At 45.1% G+C, this 15,170-nt stretch overlaps 1 protein-coding gene across 1 annotated transcript in view; it reads left to right on the forward strand.

Annotated features, from left to right (window-relative positions):
- Positions 1–8,050: 8,050 nt before the first annotated feature.
- RNF145 (ring finger protein 145) overlaps positions 8,051–15,170 on the forward strand; it is an 80,359-nt gene continuing 73,239 nt past the window's right edge. The window contains exon 1 of the mRNA XM_056860785.1: positions 8,051–8,088. The gene's annotated coding sequence lies outside the window, so the exon portion shown is untranslated. The remainder of the gene's footprint in view (positions 8,089–15,170) is intronic.

Below are 15,170 nucleotides of genomic sequence, written 5' to 3' on the forward strand. Positions count from 1 at the left end.
GCGGCGCTCCCCGTGCTCCGCCAGGCATCAGCTGAGCCAAAGAAGGGAGAGCAATCACCCCCCGCCTCTCACCCTCCACGAGAGCCGCGGGAGCCAGCCGCACCGGAACCAGAACCCGACCGCTCCGGCAGCTCATGAACCGGAAGCAGTCAACTAAAGTACCCGGATGTAGCGGCCGCCGCGGCAGCCCGCGTACACAGCCCGGGGCCAATGTAAATAAATGTAAACCAGTGCGTACGCCACCCACGTTACCAGCGGCAAGGAGTGGGTGGCGACCTTTGACCACCTTGCCTGGGAACCCGGATGGAGCGGCGGCTCAGCTGGGTCCTCTGTTGTCGCCCGGGCAACGACGCCGAAGAGTAGCTCTCTTGGGCGAAGAAGCGCTGGCGGCGAGAAGGCCCGCTTGAAGGGTGGCGCGCAGGACCAGGAAGAGGCACTGAGGGCTTCCACCGGGAAGGCTGCCTTCCCATGTTCCTAAGCTGAAGGCCCTTTTCGTAGGACAACGTTGTGGGAAAGTCAGGAGGGAGAGGATTTCCTGTTACTGAGAGCGGGATTTACAAAAAAGCGAGTGGTAGCCGGCTTGTTTTGCATTGCCGGCCGTTCCTTGTGTTTCTGCTGGAACGTACAGTACAAAAGAGGGATGGGGGAAGAAGGAAAAAAACGGTTGCTAGCAACTACTGCTAGTCTCAGTTTCAAGAACGCTGTGAGCTGCAGCCTGGACTTTTTCAGCATGCTCTGAAATATCTCTTCTGCCCCCTTTTATTTTTTTTTGTTCTGAAAAGCCAGCCTGATGGAAAGTGCTGAGGGACTCAAAAGCTTGCACTCTATGTTGTGAGAATAACACTGCTGTTGTGTTTTGAAAACTAAGAATTGAGCTGTATGGATGTGCTCCTCAGCACAGGTAAAGGGTATGTTTGAATAAATGTGCATAAGATCAAGCTACATGAGTCCCTGGAGGAAGAAGAAACGGAGTTGCAAGCAATTCTAAAATTAAACGCCAGTAGGCTTTAGGCACATTTTGACTTGCGCACCATTGTGCAGTCCTGAATACAGAAACTGTACAGATACGACAAGATACTTGGCTTCTTGTATAGATGTGATACTGAAGTTCCATATCCTTTGCAATATAGTGATAACAATATATAGTGCTGGCATGATAATGAAGCACATTTCTGCCCCATATTTCACCACGCATAGAATTAGGTTGCAAGTTATATGCATGTACAGCTGTCCAGGTTAAACTTGGGCATTTGTCATGGCCCTGTTGGTATCTTTTGTACATCTCACACTCCTAAAATACTATCACATAATAGTAGCTGTTCTAGTTCCAGGGAGAGAAAATTTTAAACTACCTGCTGCACCCTATCAGTTCAATATATATTGCTGGCCAAGAGATATAATAAAAATGTAAAAAAAAAAAAAACCCAACACTTCCTTCCCCTTCCCTTTAACATCTGCTACTTGGTCACATCTTGTATAATAGTAGCATTTCCTTGGTCTTGCAGAATACTCCAAGGGACTCTGTTGACCCACATATACATAAAAGCTGCCTATAGAATCAAGGCAGTGTAAAACAAACCTCTGTGCCCTGTTATTATCTGTAAACATTCTGGGTTGTTTGCCCTCCAAGATTTGAGTTCAACAATCATATGCATACTTATGTGGGAGAACGTCCTGCTTAAATTAGTGATGCACTAAATCTTTTAATGATCTTAAAATGAAACCAAAAGTAACTTTGCAAAACAATAGAAAATATTTAGAGCATTAAAAATACAGACCTGAGAAGGGTTTTGATGTGTTTAAGTACCTACAGAATTCCTGCCTGTACGTTGAACCTGGCAAACAAAGTAGCTATCAGAGCATATTTCTGGTCCTGAAAAGTGGCAATTTCTGCACCACAATGTGGCGCTACTTGTAACTGGAATATTCCTCATGATGTTCATGGCTCTCTGCTTTCCATCCATGGGGTGGGTTTATGAGACAGCTGAGAGAAGCTTTCCAGAACTCAGCCTTTATGTTCATGGTTAGTACCACAAAGCTCTCACCATATTTTCTAAATACTGCATCTTATGACATTAAACGGAAACCTCAAAATTTCTCTCCTGCCATTTGAAAGATATGTTGCATTGCTTTCCGTGCCATTTTTGTCTAACATTCTCAAAATCTCCTCAAAGGAATATGCTTTGTGACTAATTTAAGGTGATAGCTCTTGTCCAACCCGTCATCAGGCTTCCACATTATCTCTCAATTCTGAGGAAGTCTTTTGAAAGTTTTAATGAGATTCCTCTGTGCACTGTAGGCTTTTATTCTTCAGATCTCAACAGAGCTTTTGTTTATGAAATGGAGTGACTCTTTCTCTGTTGGTTGCTGAACGTTGAGAAATCCAATTTCTATAAAGCTGTTAATAATGCTTTAAATTATAATTGAATGCAGACATTGTAGCAACAATATATGAAGCCATAGGAGTTCTTTGAAATGCTTGACAAATTAAAAACATTCTAAAAGGACACAATAGTGAGCAATTGTAAAACTGTCCGCCTAGTTTCCCTCCTGGAGGATTTATGCATTTCTGAACAAAAATGTTTTCCAGAATGAAATCCTATCCAACAGGACAGAGGCTGAAGGCCATTAATTTCAATTCTTGCAGAAAACAAGATTTATTATAATAATGTGGGAAACCATACAAATGTTCTGTCAAGAATACTGAGAGGGACATGGGATGTAGGGAAGTACAGAGATAATCCCCCGATGTATAAAATTGTGGGTGGTTAGAACTGGTGGTGTCTGCTTTTGCTAGCACTGTAACACAATTTGGTTTCAGTACTCTTAAGCAGGGATAACCAACTCAAGGCCTATGGGCCAGATCCAGTCTTGAAAGCATTTCTGTCCAAATCAAAATGTAGCAAACCTTTATATAAGTTTCACTGGTAAGAGATTTTTTTTTCCAGAAATGGTGGAAGAAAGGGGTTTCACTTTTAAACATTACAGCTCCTGATCAGGTCGTGTGTGTGCGTGTTAAGTGCCATCAAATCACTTCTGATTCATGGCGACCCTATAAATCAGGGTCCATACAGGGAATCTATTTGTTTGCCTGGCAATAAATATCTTTGGTGTTCTCCTGCCATCTGTTCAACTACAACCTTTTTATTGGATGCCCATCTTGAGACTTTTGAGATTCAAGATGCAAGAATGTTTTATCACTGTCATGGGATATTAAATGAATATTGTATTAAGGTGGGGCTTGATACTACTGATCTCAATTGTTTTTATGGCATTGATATCTCATTCCATCATATACAGTGTTTGCTGAATGAATGCTGATGTACATTTTCCATGAATAATAATTTTTAAAAGAGTGTCAATGCATTGTTGGTCATGCATATCAGTGTTAGATGTTTTGCAACTAAAGATCAGCTATTTATACTGTTTACTTCAGTTGCTGAACAGATAGCTGGTTAATCCTGAGTTACATCCTTCTAAGCCCATTGAGTTCGATGTATTTATAAGGATGTAACTGTTTAGGATTGCACTATAAATATTCTCAGAGGTATCCCAGTCTTGGCACCCCACACAATCTCTTGCCCCTAAATAAAGCACTGTATGAATGAATCTATATTCCATAATAATGAAGGCCTGAGTTAGGGTTGCCAGTTGTCTGAAGAAGAAAAAAACTCCTGTCTATCTAATAGAGGCTTAATGAGATGTTATTTACCTCCATGTCCTGAAGAGTTTCAGCTACTCATTTCCACATATTAAGCCTCTGTTAAAGAGACAGAGCATTTTTTTTTCTCTAGGTAGTTTGCAACTCTTGCGTGGCCAGTGGATGACATCAATTTGTGATGGAGCTACGATGGTATTAAGTTTGTTTGGCAAACTATTAGGGCTGTCACTCAATTAAAGATGTAGCAACTACTCCAAAGATGTTAATCAAGTCTGCATATTTTTGCATATGAATAAGTAGGGGGTCACTAGGGGTGTGGGGGGAGGTAGTTGTGAATTTCCTGCATTGTGCAGGGAGTTGGACTAGATGACCCTGGTATTCCCTTCCAGCTCTATGAGTCTATAAAACAATAGTTAAGAACAAAAGCATTCCTTTGTTTTCAGATGATGCATGTACATGTTGCAGTAAAAATAAACAAGATACCTTAAAGACTGCCATGACCTGGATTGCCCAGACTGGCCTGACTTCCTCAGATCTCAGAAACTAAGCAGGGTCAGCCCTGGGTAGTAATTGGACAGGAGACCACCAAGGGATGCCAGAGTTGTTGTGCAGAGAAAGGCAATGGCAAACCATCTCTGTTAGTCTTTTGGCTTGAAAACCCTACAGGGTCACTATAACTCAGCTGCGACTTGACGGCACTTTACACACACACCTTAAAGACTAATAAGATTTTGTTCCAACATACATTTTTGTGGTCTAGAGCTGATTTAATGAACCATGAACAGACAAGAGATCTTCCTATGAACCTGAAAAACGCTCCAGGTTTGCAGGAAAATAACATTATTGCATTGTTGGTGATCCTCTAGCATTCAGCCCAGATTCTATGCTTTCACCACAAACTTTAACGGATTGCTAAAATGTTGCCTCAAATGCACTGATATTAACTCTGATTGTGCCAGAATGTGTCAGGATAATGTGTCAATTGCCTTCCCCATTTTCCTCCCTCCACCCAGCTGAGCAGTGTTGGGAAGGGCCCACTGGGGGTGGAACATTCCCCACCCCCAGTGGTGACATGGCAACTCTAGGCAGGGCCCTTTCCATGGCTGTTTTGGCCTTTAAAGGGAGGATTCATCAGGACCAAGGCCAGCGACAACCACCAGGGAACTTGTTACCACACAATTTACCCAGGATTGGCTGCCTGCTACTGTTGAACAGCAGCCACCCCATGATAGCCAGTATGGTATAGTGAATTTCAGACCATGATCTGGGAGACCCAGGGTGAAATCACCACTCTGCTGTGGAAGCTCACTGGGTGACCATGGGCCAGTTACACATTCTCAGGTTAACTTGCTTCTCATTGGGGAGAAATGTGGAGTATAAATTAAGTAAATAATCAATAGAGCTGATGATGAAGGGCAGGAAAAAAGGGATGATTGGTGGGTTAATAAAAGAGAAGGAAGTCAGAAAAGGTAAGGAGGTAGCATGAGACTAGGGATACATTGAAAATGAGGTGCCCCCTGCAAATCCTTGTGGGATTCCCCACTGCTCAACTGAAATGGGCCCAGTCTAGCAGCTAGCACCATACAACTGGGACATAATTTTCCTGGGTAGAGGCTGCCAGGAAGAGGGAAGGAGGTAAAGCTTAAGGCAGGGGGCAGATAAAGTTGGGGTGGTGAGTGGGAAGGAGAGAAGGTAGCAGGAAAAGAAGAGGCTAAGAAGGATTTTAGGGTAAAGGAGGAGGAAACGGTAGCATATGGGGGAAATGAGATGCCCTCCACAAGTCCTTGTGGGTCCCAATTCATTCAATACTAAGAACACTAGTACTACCTAGCATTTATATATCAAATTTCACATAAACATGGCAACAAAGTTTTGGATCTGCATAAAGTTTGCATTTGTAACACTAAAAACAAGACAGGAAAGAGCTCCAACCTTAAACTCTACAAAGTGATCCCCAACACAGTGCCCATGGGCAGCATGCCACCCCACAATAGGCTTCCTAGCACCCTTTTACTTCTTTGACGGAGTATCTCTGTTTCTACCTTATTGTAAAGCAATCTGCATAGCTACCTTATTTTTCTTTGGAGTTCTAGATAGAACTCTTCCAGAAAGGGAACCTGTAGAAGTGTCCCCACAAGGAAAAACCACAGGAGAAAAAACAAACCAACCAAGCCTTAAAAGATAATTAAATCAAACAGACACAAAACTATAAGACAATATCAGCAACATGAAAAAGGGTGGCAGGGGGAAAGAAGACTAAAGCTGAGATAGAATAGTTTTAAAATGAAAGAAAACATAGTATGGTCTGATCTAATCATTTTTATACTTTTTAACTGATCAAAGATTGCCCCTCCCATTCTTAGGAGAAGTGACAACTTTATCTTGCTTATCCAATTTCTTTTGAGGGTTCAATTGACCAGTATCTTCCAAGAAAACTCCCTTTTTCACTCTCATCCAGGGAACCCTTTAAATCGTCCATCCCATTTCTATCACACCCAGCTGTGGGTACCAGTTTGTTGACTCATCATATAAAGTGCTTCGGCATTATGTCATCAGTTCTACAGCCAAGACACCCCACCTCTATTTTCTCATTAGCAAACTGCTGAATTCTCATCTTCACCTGGGTTTCATGAATCTCCAAGCTCATGAGATCACATGCTTAGAATGTTTCTACTTTAAAACCTCCTTCCCCCATCATAGGTAGGCCTGTAAAAGACCAAATTTAGGATTCTTTTGAAGTAACCAGACTTCCCTTTTGGGGGTCCCAAGATCAGGTTTAGGGTGTGGACTAACATTGCTTATTGTCTTAGATACACTTGCTATTGCAATAACTATGACTGACTATGGTAACAGTTTTTTTTTCTTTTTTAAAAATTTCAATGTTCCTGGTAAAAACTAATAGTTACTATTAAGTGCTATTAAGACCAAGTTTTCCCCAAAAAATTAGAGATGGCGGTTAATAGACATAATCATCTTAATGGTGAGATTTCCAGTTGCATCTTCAAATAGTCTGAGCATCTAATACACTCAAACACATGCCCTGTACTGAAATGAGAAGCCCCCAAACTATTTAGACTAAGCAAACAGGAAGGAACTTATAAAAGTATAGGATCAGACTGCATGCTGCACTGAAACCAATAGAACTCAGTTGTGCTTAATTCTCACATCTTCTGCATGGAGAGGGAAAGGATGGTTCTCTTGCCCAGACTGGGTCGGAGTGTTGACGGATAGCCTCTAGATGGGACAGGGAAATACCATTGCTATGAACATTTACTTGACAGAGAACACAGTGGGACATTAGAGTAAATTTTGCACAGGGTGGGGCTGTCAGGCTTCAGTCTTATTCAATTTCTTGGGATTAGACCTTGCTGGCCCTAATTTGGATAGCCTATGCCTGCTTGATCTCATCAGATCTTGTATGCTAGGCAGAGGTGTCCTGATTAGTACTTGGTTGGGAGACTATTGAGGAAATCCAGGGTTGAAATGTGGAGGCGGGCAGTGGCAAACCACCTCAGAACATCTCTTACCTTGAAACAGTGACTACAGTGAGAAGGATAGGACCAGGCTGTAATTGCCACAAGGAAGTGTGTATGTAGAGCAGAGGAAAATACAGAGAGGGTTGGTCGGTCGTCTTTGGCATGGGGGGGGGGGAGTCCAGAGGCACTTTAGAGACTAACAGAATTTGTTCCATCCCAGTATAAGGGACCTCACTTCACCACATGCACTGAGCTGTACATCCATCAGCACACTGCTTAAGTGAGCTCTGACTCACCAGAGGTTGTGGTGGAATTAATTGTTAACCTGTAAAGCGCCCCCGGACGCCTTTTTTTATTTTGCCGCTGCAGATTACCCGCCTGTCTGGCGGGTGATGCATTCCTGCTTGTTTTATCTCTCTCAAAGGGGTGGGGGTAGACTTTGGCTCCGAGGGATCCGAGCCAACCCAGCCCGGCCGCCAGAACCCTTCGGCGCAGTGAAACGATCTGCTAGCGCCGAAGTCCCCAGGAGGGGGCGAGCCAGAGCCCCGCCTTCCCCCGGCCACCGCGCGGCTGGCGACTTTGTCTCGGCGGAGCCGTGCGCATGCGCCGCTGCTGACAGGGCTGGGGAAGCGGCGGCGGCGGAGGAGGAGGCCGGCCGCTCTGGGCGCTCGCTGGCAGGAGGCGCAGCGCGCGGCGAGGCCATGGCCGCCCGTTAATGGGGCCGGGGAGCTCGCGCAGGGCCGGCGCTGGGAGGCGTGGCGGGACGGAGACGACGATGCTGCCCGGGGAGGCCGACCGCTTGCTGCTAAGCCCGCGCAGGCCAGGCACGGAGCCGCGGCAGCTGCTGTAGGCGCCGCCAGGAGCGGGAAGAAGGGGACGAGCGAGCGGGAGGAACAGCCCCCAGCCCCCACCCCACCCCGGCTGGGGCCGAGGCGCGTCGCATCGGGCCAGGTGACCCCCCCTCCACCCCCTGCAGTCTCTCCTCCGCCCCTCACAAGGCTCCCCAACGGCCTTTCTGCCGCCCCCTTCCCCCCTCCCCTTTGCTCCTTTCTGTGGTCTCTGCCTCCCCCTCCCGCCAGTCGCCGCCGCCTCCTCCTCCCAGCCTTGGGGCCTGTCCAGGATGCGCCCCACCTAAACGGGTCCCCCGGATCCTTGGCGCCCCCCAAGCGGCGCCCCGCCCTCCCCGGAGCTCTGCGATCCCGCCTCCCGAGGGGCCCCCCCGGAACCCCCTCCCAGCTCAGCCTCCTTCCCCAGCCGAAAGGCCACAATGGGAGCTTCCTGCCCACGCCCCTTGGAAGAGCCCCCCCCCAGCCCCACTCCCCGTGGCGTGGGCCGCCCTCGGGTTCCGCCCGTTGCTCAGAGTTGTGAAGCGGCCTCTGTTGCGCGTCCCCTCCCCGTTTTGGTCCCCGCAGATAAGCGGAGGGGACAACTCCCCTCCGCCTTTTCCTGCTGCGCTGCCTCCAAGGCGGCGGCGGCGGCTTCTGGCTAGCGGCGAGCTGGGCCGGGGTTACTAGAGTTCAAGCCCCGCTGAGCTCGCCGGGGGCCGAGAGAGCCGAGCAAGGAAGGGGCTTTCCCGCGGCAGCTGAATCGAAGCGGCAGTCAGCAGCGCGCGGGTGGGGCCGGGGTGGGGTGGGGGTGAGGTTGTCTTTGGGTGTCTCTGGAGGAAACAATCTGGTTGCTAAAGAGGAGCTGGAATGAAATCCCAGGAGTCATGATGCCCCAGGTTCTGAGTTCAGTGATAGGGCTTGGGGTACCCTGACTTTTCAGAAAGTTGGGGAATACTGTAAAGAGCCTTCAGGATCGGCGTTGAAACTGGGTACGTGGAAACTAAGCCCTGTCAAAATGAATGAGGTCGCCGTATAACGCCTAGCGCGCTGTGGTCCTGTTTGGTTATCTATCATTGCATTGCTCTGTTGCAAAGCCTTTCCATCTTCTGTGTGAAATACAGTATTTTGAGGGAAGTGGGAAATGGAGGGGACCAAGTAGTAGTTAAAGCCAGTGCTTATGTAAGAATCCTTCCTCTTTTCTAAGTCTGATGCACAGGGTACTCTATTTGTTTCACTCTCGCAGACATATCTAAAAAATGTTTTTTAGATTCTTTCTCCAATTAAATCTTGTAATGTTGTTTTGTTGTTGTTTAATCTTTCTTACTGTGACTAGTTCAGGGCCATCCACTTGATCATACACTGACAGAAGGTTATTTATGCCTCTGGGTCAGGTATTACTTTGTCCTCTGGCAAACAGAGGGAAAGCATGTGTGTTACAGACATAGGCTGGGTTTTGGAAAAACATGAGTTTAAAGATAATTTAACATATCCCTGTACATTAAAAAATCTCTGCAGTTGAAACCATTTGCTTATGCTGTGGATTTTGTCCTGAATAGTGTACATTAAATTTTTTCTAGACATCTAGCAGTGCTGGTTAATTTTTGTTAGAACTAAGTTTAACATGTAAATAGCTGTTGCTAGGTGTTAGAGAAGCAAAGGGTTTCCATTTGTCATATTGACTTCCAAGTGACAGCCTAAAGCAGTGGTGGCGAACCTATGACACGTATGCCAGAGGTAGCACTCAGAGCTGTCTCTGTGGGCACGCACGCCGTCGCCCCAGCACAGAGTTCACCTGAGTTCGTTCCCCCAGCTGAGGAGGCTGGGGACCAGCAGTGCCTTCCCGGCTCCTCTGGGAAGCGCCGGGCTCCTTCCCAGCGCCTTCTCCGCAGTCGCTGGCTGCACGCTCCAGAAGTGAAGACAACGATGAGCCTTCTGCCGAGGACTGGAAGAGGCAGAGCCGGGACAGGGCTGGACCGGGAGTGGGTCTGCGGCGGGCTGGTTGGTGACTGCAGCACGGGGGATTGGCGGTGAGGGCCGAACGGGGGCCTGCCTGGTGTTTGTGCTGGAGCCAAGCCCTTCGCTTAGCTCAGGTTTCCACTCTGCTCGTTCATGCAACCGAAGGTGCCTCTGAGCGCGTGCAGAGGGCTGTCCCAACCATCAGCCCCCCCTCATAACAGTCTTTAAATTCGTATGAAGATAACAGTTGGAAAAAGAACCAAACTGAAGGGGTGAGGGCTATGCTCCAGCTGCTTTCCTTCCCCCGCTCGGCCGCCCATGCAGGGTTGTCAATCTCCAGGTAGTAGCAGGAGATCTGCTATTTCAGTTCACCTGGAGAAAATGGCTGCTTTGGCAATTGGACTCTATGCCATTAAAGTCCCTCAGGCTCCGCCCCAAAACCCCGCAGGTGGCAAAGAGGGACCTGGCAACCCCTAGCCCCATGTGGACTTCTAGCTGTGTTGGCACTTTGCATAAAAAAAAAAAGGTGGTGTTTGGGTTGCAGTTTGGGCACTCGGTCTCTAAAAGGTTCGCCATCACTGGCCTAAAGCTTAGTTTCTCTTACAGGGAAATATAGTGCTGCAGTTCTGTATGCAGTTTATTGTAAGTCATATTCAGCTTATTGGAACTAGTTTGCAATGCATAGGAATGATGATCTTTGAATATGACTTTAAACAAATATAATACAGTACAATTAATTCAGCAAGCATGGATTCATAGAGCAGGAATTTCAGCAAGGCTTCTACCTATTACTTTTGCCATCTATATGCTGTTAGGAAAATTAGTATCAAAGTTATGTGGAAGCAGGATTTTGTTTCTAAGCATGACTCCTGAGCTTTTAACAACTGCAAGCTAGGCAGTCATTAAGCAGCAGGAGCTTTTCCTGGAAAAGGTATCCCTTACTGAATTTCTGCTTGTCAAGTTCCTGTTAAAAACACAGGAGTTTTGCTGAGGGGAAAGTTGGCAACCTTGTTTCCATACAATGTGTTTTGTGAAACCTTGGTGGTGGTGAAAAGTGCTGTCAAGTCGCAGCCGACGTACTGCGATGTCTTATGGGGTTTTCAAGGCAAGAGACGTTCAGAAGTGGTTTGCCTTTGCCTGTCTTTGCATAGCATCCCTGGTATTCCTTGGTGGTTTCCCATCCAAATAGTAACCAGGGCCAATCCTGCTTAGCTTCCAAGATCTGATGAGATAGGGCTAGCCTGGGACATTACCCATAGATAAAAGCAAGGTGATGTGGGAAGCAAGGTTTGATTTATGGGTTCTGTATTAGCATTGCTGCATAATATAATTCTGAAATCAATGTGGTTTTGTTGAAGCAGAAATGAGAGAGTCTGCAGTATGGTTTTGTTTTTCCTGACATGCATTTTAACATGAGTTTAGGGGCGGAAGTGGGCTACATCAGTTAAGTATGCTTGAAAAGATGGTGAGGGGAAGTCCCTTTGCAGGTTATAAAATTGTTTATTTCTGTTTCCCTCAACCTCTCGTGTCTCTAGGGAAGAACTACAGATAAACCCAACAAAACAGTGAGAAGAATTTGCATGTGCTGCAAAAAAATGTATCACTTTTCTTGTGTTTTACAACTTGCTTAAAAAATACAGAACAATGTCCATCGTTTTTGGTCCTTTTTAGGGAGTCCGTTGGTTGTTCAGACTTTTATAACACTGAATTTTATATTCTGGCTGCATTATTCAGGCAGTGCATTGAGTGGTAACGTCACATCGAAGTACCTGACTGCAGGATGTGACCTTTTTCAAGTGTGGAGATAGAGTTTTAATGAGTGTTGAAGTCCTTGATAGTTGTGCAGAATCAATCAATATATTTAATTTTCAGAATGGCCCCATCTGTAGATACTGAAATTGGGAGACTGGGGCTATGAGCAGACAAGACAGATCTTTCTATGAACCCGAGAAAAGCCCTAGGTGTGCAGAAAAATCTGGAATCTTAAAAAGGAAAGGTTTACCCCCTATAAGAGAAGCAGCTCCTGTATCTTTGAGGAACTAATGCCTTTTCAGTGGCCACTGTGGCTGTTGCTCAGTTACCACACAGTATAGCCAGTCTTCAAGCCTTGGTTTCTGTCAATAAAGGGGAGGAGAAGGGCCCTTTCCAAGGCCGTACTGGCCTTTGAGCGAGAGTATTCATCAGGGCCAGACTTATCAGCAACCACCAGGTGAACTGATACCACCTGAATTGCATGTAGCTGTTTGCTACTACTCAGCAGCAGCCACCCCACAAAAGTCAGTGTGGTGTAATGGTTAGAGTTTCAGACCCAGTTTTGAATTCCCACTCTGCCATGGTGCTTGATAGGTGACCTTGGGCCAGTCACTCTCTGACTATCCTACTTCACAGGGTTGTTGTAAGTATAAAATGGAGGAGAGGAGTAAGTATTATGTAAGCTGCTTTGGCTTCTTATTGTGGAGAAAGGTACAATATAAACAAAGTAAATTTTGGTTTTTTTGAACTGGGCCATGAGTTATTTCATCTGCCATTCTTGTACATTTATAGTACAGTCCTAAGCAGAGTTACACCCATCTTAATCCAATGACTTCATTGGGCTTACAATGGTATAACTGTTTGGAAATGCACTGACAGTTATGTTGGAATATTGCACTTACCCAAGCTGTGTAATGTCAATATTTTCATTTTCCTCATTGAGAAATTATACGCCAAAGTTTTGCAACTTAAATTTACCAATTGGATTTCACTCCTTAAAATCTTAGGCCCTGAACAAATTGGCTTTAGCCAAGGTAAATCTCCTCTTGATCACTGTTTGCTTCTCTCCCACCCTATAAACAAATATGTCAAAAGAAGGAAGGGTAAGCTTTTCGTTGCATTTTTAGATCTAAAAGGGGCATTTGATTCTGTCTCGAGAACCTTACTCTGGGAGAAACTTGATCGGCTGATCCCGGACAAGAGATTGATATTTCTTATAAAGAGATTATACTCAGATACCTCTTGCCAAGTCAGATGCTCTCCCTTTGGAAGACTTACCCCCAACGATTTTAACTAATAAAGGGGTGAAACAGGGATGTTTATTGGCGCCTCACCTCTTCAATCTCTTTGTAAATGATTTTGCCCCTTTTTTGTCCGCAGTGGATGGCAACAGCTCCTGATTAGGATCAGTACACATACCCTTATTACTGTATGCTGATGATGCGGTTCTTCTATCTTCTTCCCGTGAGGGCCTTAAACATTTATTATATCGCTGCTGCGATTATTGTATAGCCAACCATCTAGAGTTAAATCATGGAAAGTCCAAAATAATGGTCTTCTCCAAATCTTGGAATGTTTTCGAGTGGAAAATTAGGGGTCGCTCCTTGGAACAGGTTAAATTCTTTAAATATCTTGGGGTTCACTACCAATATAACGCTACCTGGACTCATCACAGGAAAAGGGCTATTAACACCGCCAAGGTAAATAGTACAGCAATCTCCAAATTTTATTTTTCTGGAAGAGGAAATGAGTATATTCCGGCAGCTTTAAAAGTTTTTAATGCCAAAATAGGGACACAATTACTTTATGGTGCCCCTATATGTATCCAAGCATCTGATAAATCCATAGAACAACCCCAGTCATGTTTTTTGAGAAATGTTTTTGGAGTACCACCATGTGTTCCCTATGCGGCTCTTTGCCTTGAATGTGGACAGAATCTAATAATAACTAAAATGTGGCTTATTACTATCAAGTATTGGCTTCGCCTTCTGTTCCACTCAAATCCTTCTAGCTATGTGTTTCAATTCCTCTTAGACTCTAACGACTCGAACTGGATCTCTCATATAGAACTAAAAATAAGGTCTCTCGGCATCACTATACATTCCCTTTTTCTGCTTACTGAATCTACGGCCTTCTCAATTATAAGAGCCAAATTATTTTAACATGAGCTCCATGCATTATATGAGTCTGCTACTAAGACATGCTCACCTCTTCACCACGGAATATTTCCTAAATCTGGTGAAACTGCCACGTATTTATATCAACTGTACACTTTAGAAGTGTGCAGGGCTTTTTCTTTAGCCAGACTTAATGTATTACCATCAGCCTTACTAACTGGCCGTTATACTGGTGTCCCCCTTCCCGATAGACTGTGCCCTTGCTCTATGGAAGAGACAGAAACCATACAACATGTTCTCCTTCGGTGCCCCTTGTATCAAAGATTACGATTAAAACTCTTAAATCCTAGTTTGAGTCAGATGGAGGGACTTTCTAACTGTTCAAATGTTCGCACCCTTCTTAATAACCAGGACCCTAAAATCATAGAAATTGTGGCTAATTTTTTGTTGGTGTAATGGCAATTTGCTCTTCTTTTTAATAAGGTATGTTTTTACTGTACTCGGATGTTGGATATGCCAATAAAGGTATCTGAACTGAATTTTCATTTTCAGTGAGTTGCTTTCTTGTTACAGATACTATCAATGGAAGTAAAGCACTTGTAAGATACACCTAGTAAATGATCAGGAGATCTAACTAGGGTAATGTATGAACTAGCTGTGAGAAAATATGGATGTAGTGCAAACCTCTAGGGACAATTTTGGAAGTGTTCAGATAAGGCCATGAACATTGCCTTCCTCTTGTTGAATTTCCACTCCTCTTAAGCCCTAGATGTACACACTGACATCTAAATGTAACATGAGAAGTGGCCCCAAGAGTTTCAGTCTTAAAGCCTTCTTTCTCTCACTGGAGAAGAGTGTCAGGGTAGCATCCCAGGAGACCTGACGCTTGTCATTTGCTAGACAGCCATGGTAAAATCAGTCACTGTGGGGCCATTTCATATTGTCAGAATTCTTCAGTACCTGACCTGGAAGATTTCTACCCTGCATTTGAACTTCAGTGCTGTATTTAATTACATTACTGTAGCTGGCTCTAGTACAGTATACACTTTGCAGCAATGGTGGGGGCAGTGTTTTCTTCATAGCAGGAAGCTGCTTAAAATTTTTTTCCTTTAAGATGAGTCTTCAGTCCATGCCTATTATGGATGCCCCATGAAATCACTGAGATAGTGCTTCCTTCCAAATGGTAGTGTGAGTTGGGTGTTCCCAGGCAGTATTGAAACTGCTGGTGGGTTCATTTCAGAGACACTATGAGATAGGTGACTATTTGGCAAGCCTGCTTATAATTATCTCTTATGTTTAAGCGCTAGTTTGTGAGCTGAAAGGTAAATACGCACAGTGGGACCTACCAGGGCTTATACCATGCCTTTTGGGGATCGGGGGC

This window comes from Euleptes europaea, chromosome 1 (assembly GCF_029931775.1).
Source record: "Euleptes europaea isolate rEulEur1 chromosome 1, rEulEur1.hap1, whole genome shotgun sequence".
In the NCBI taxonomy this organism is placed as follows: domain Eukaryota; kingdom Metazoa; phylum Chordata; class Lepidosauria; order Squamata; family Sphaerodactylidae; genus Euleptes; species Euleptes europaea.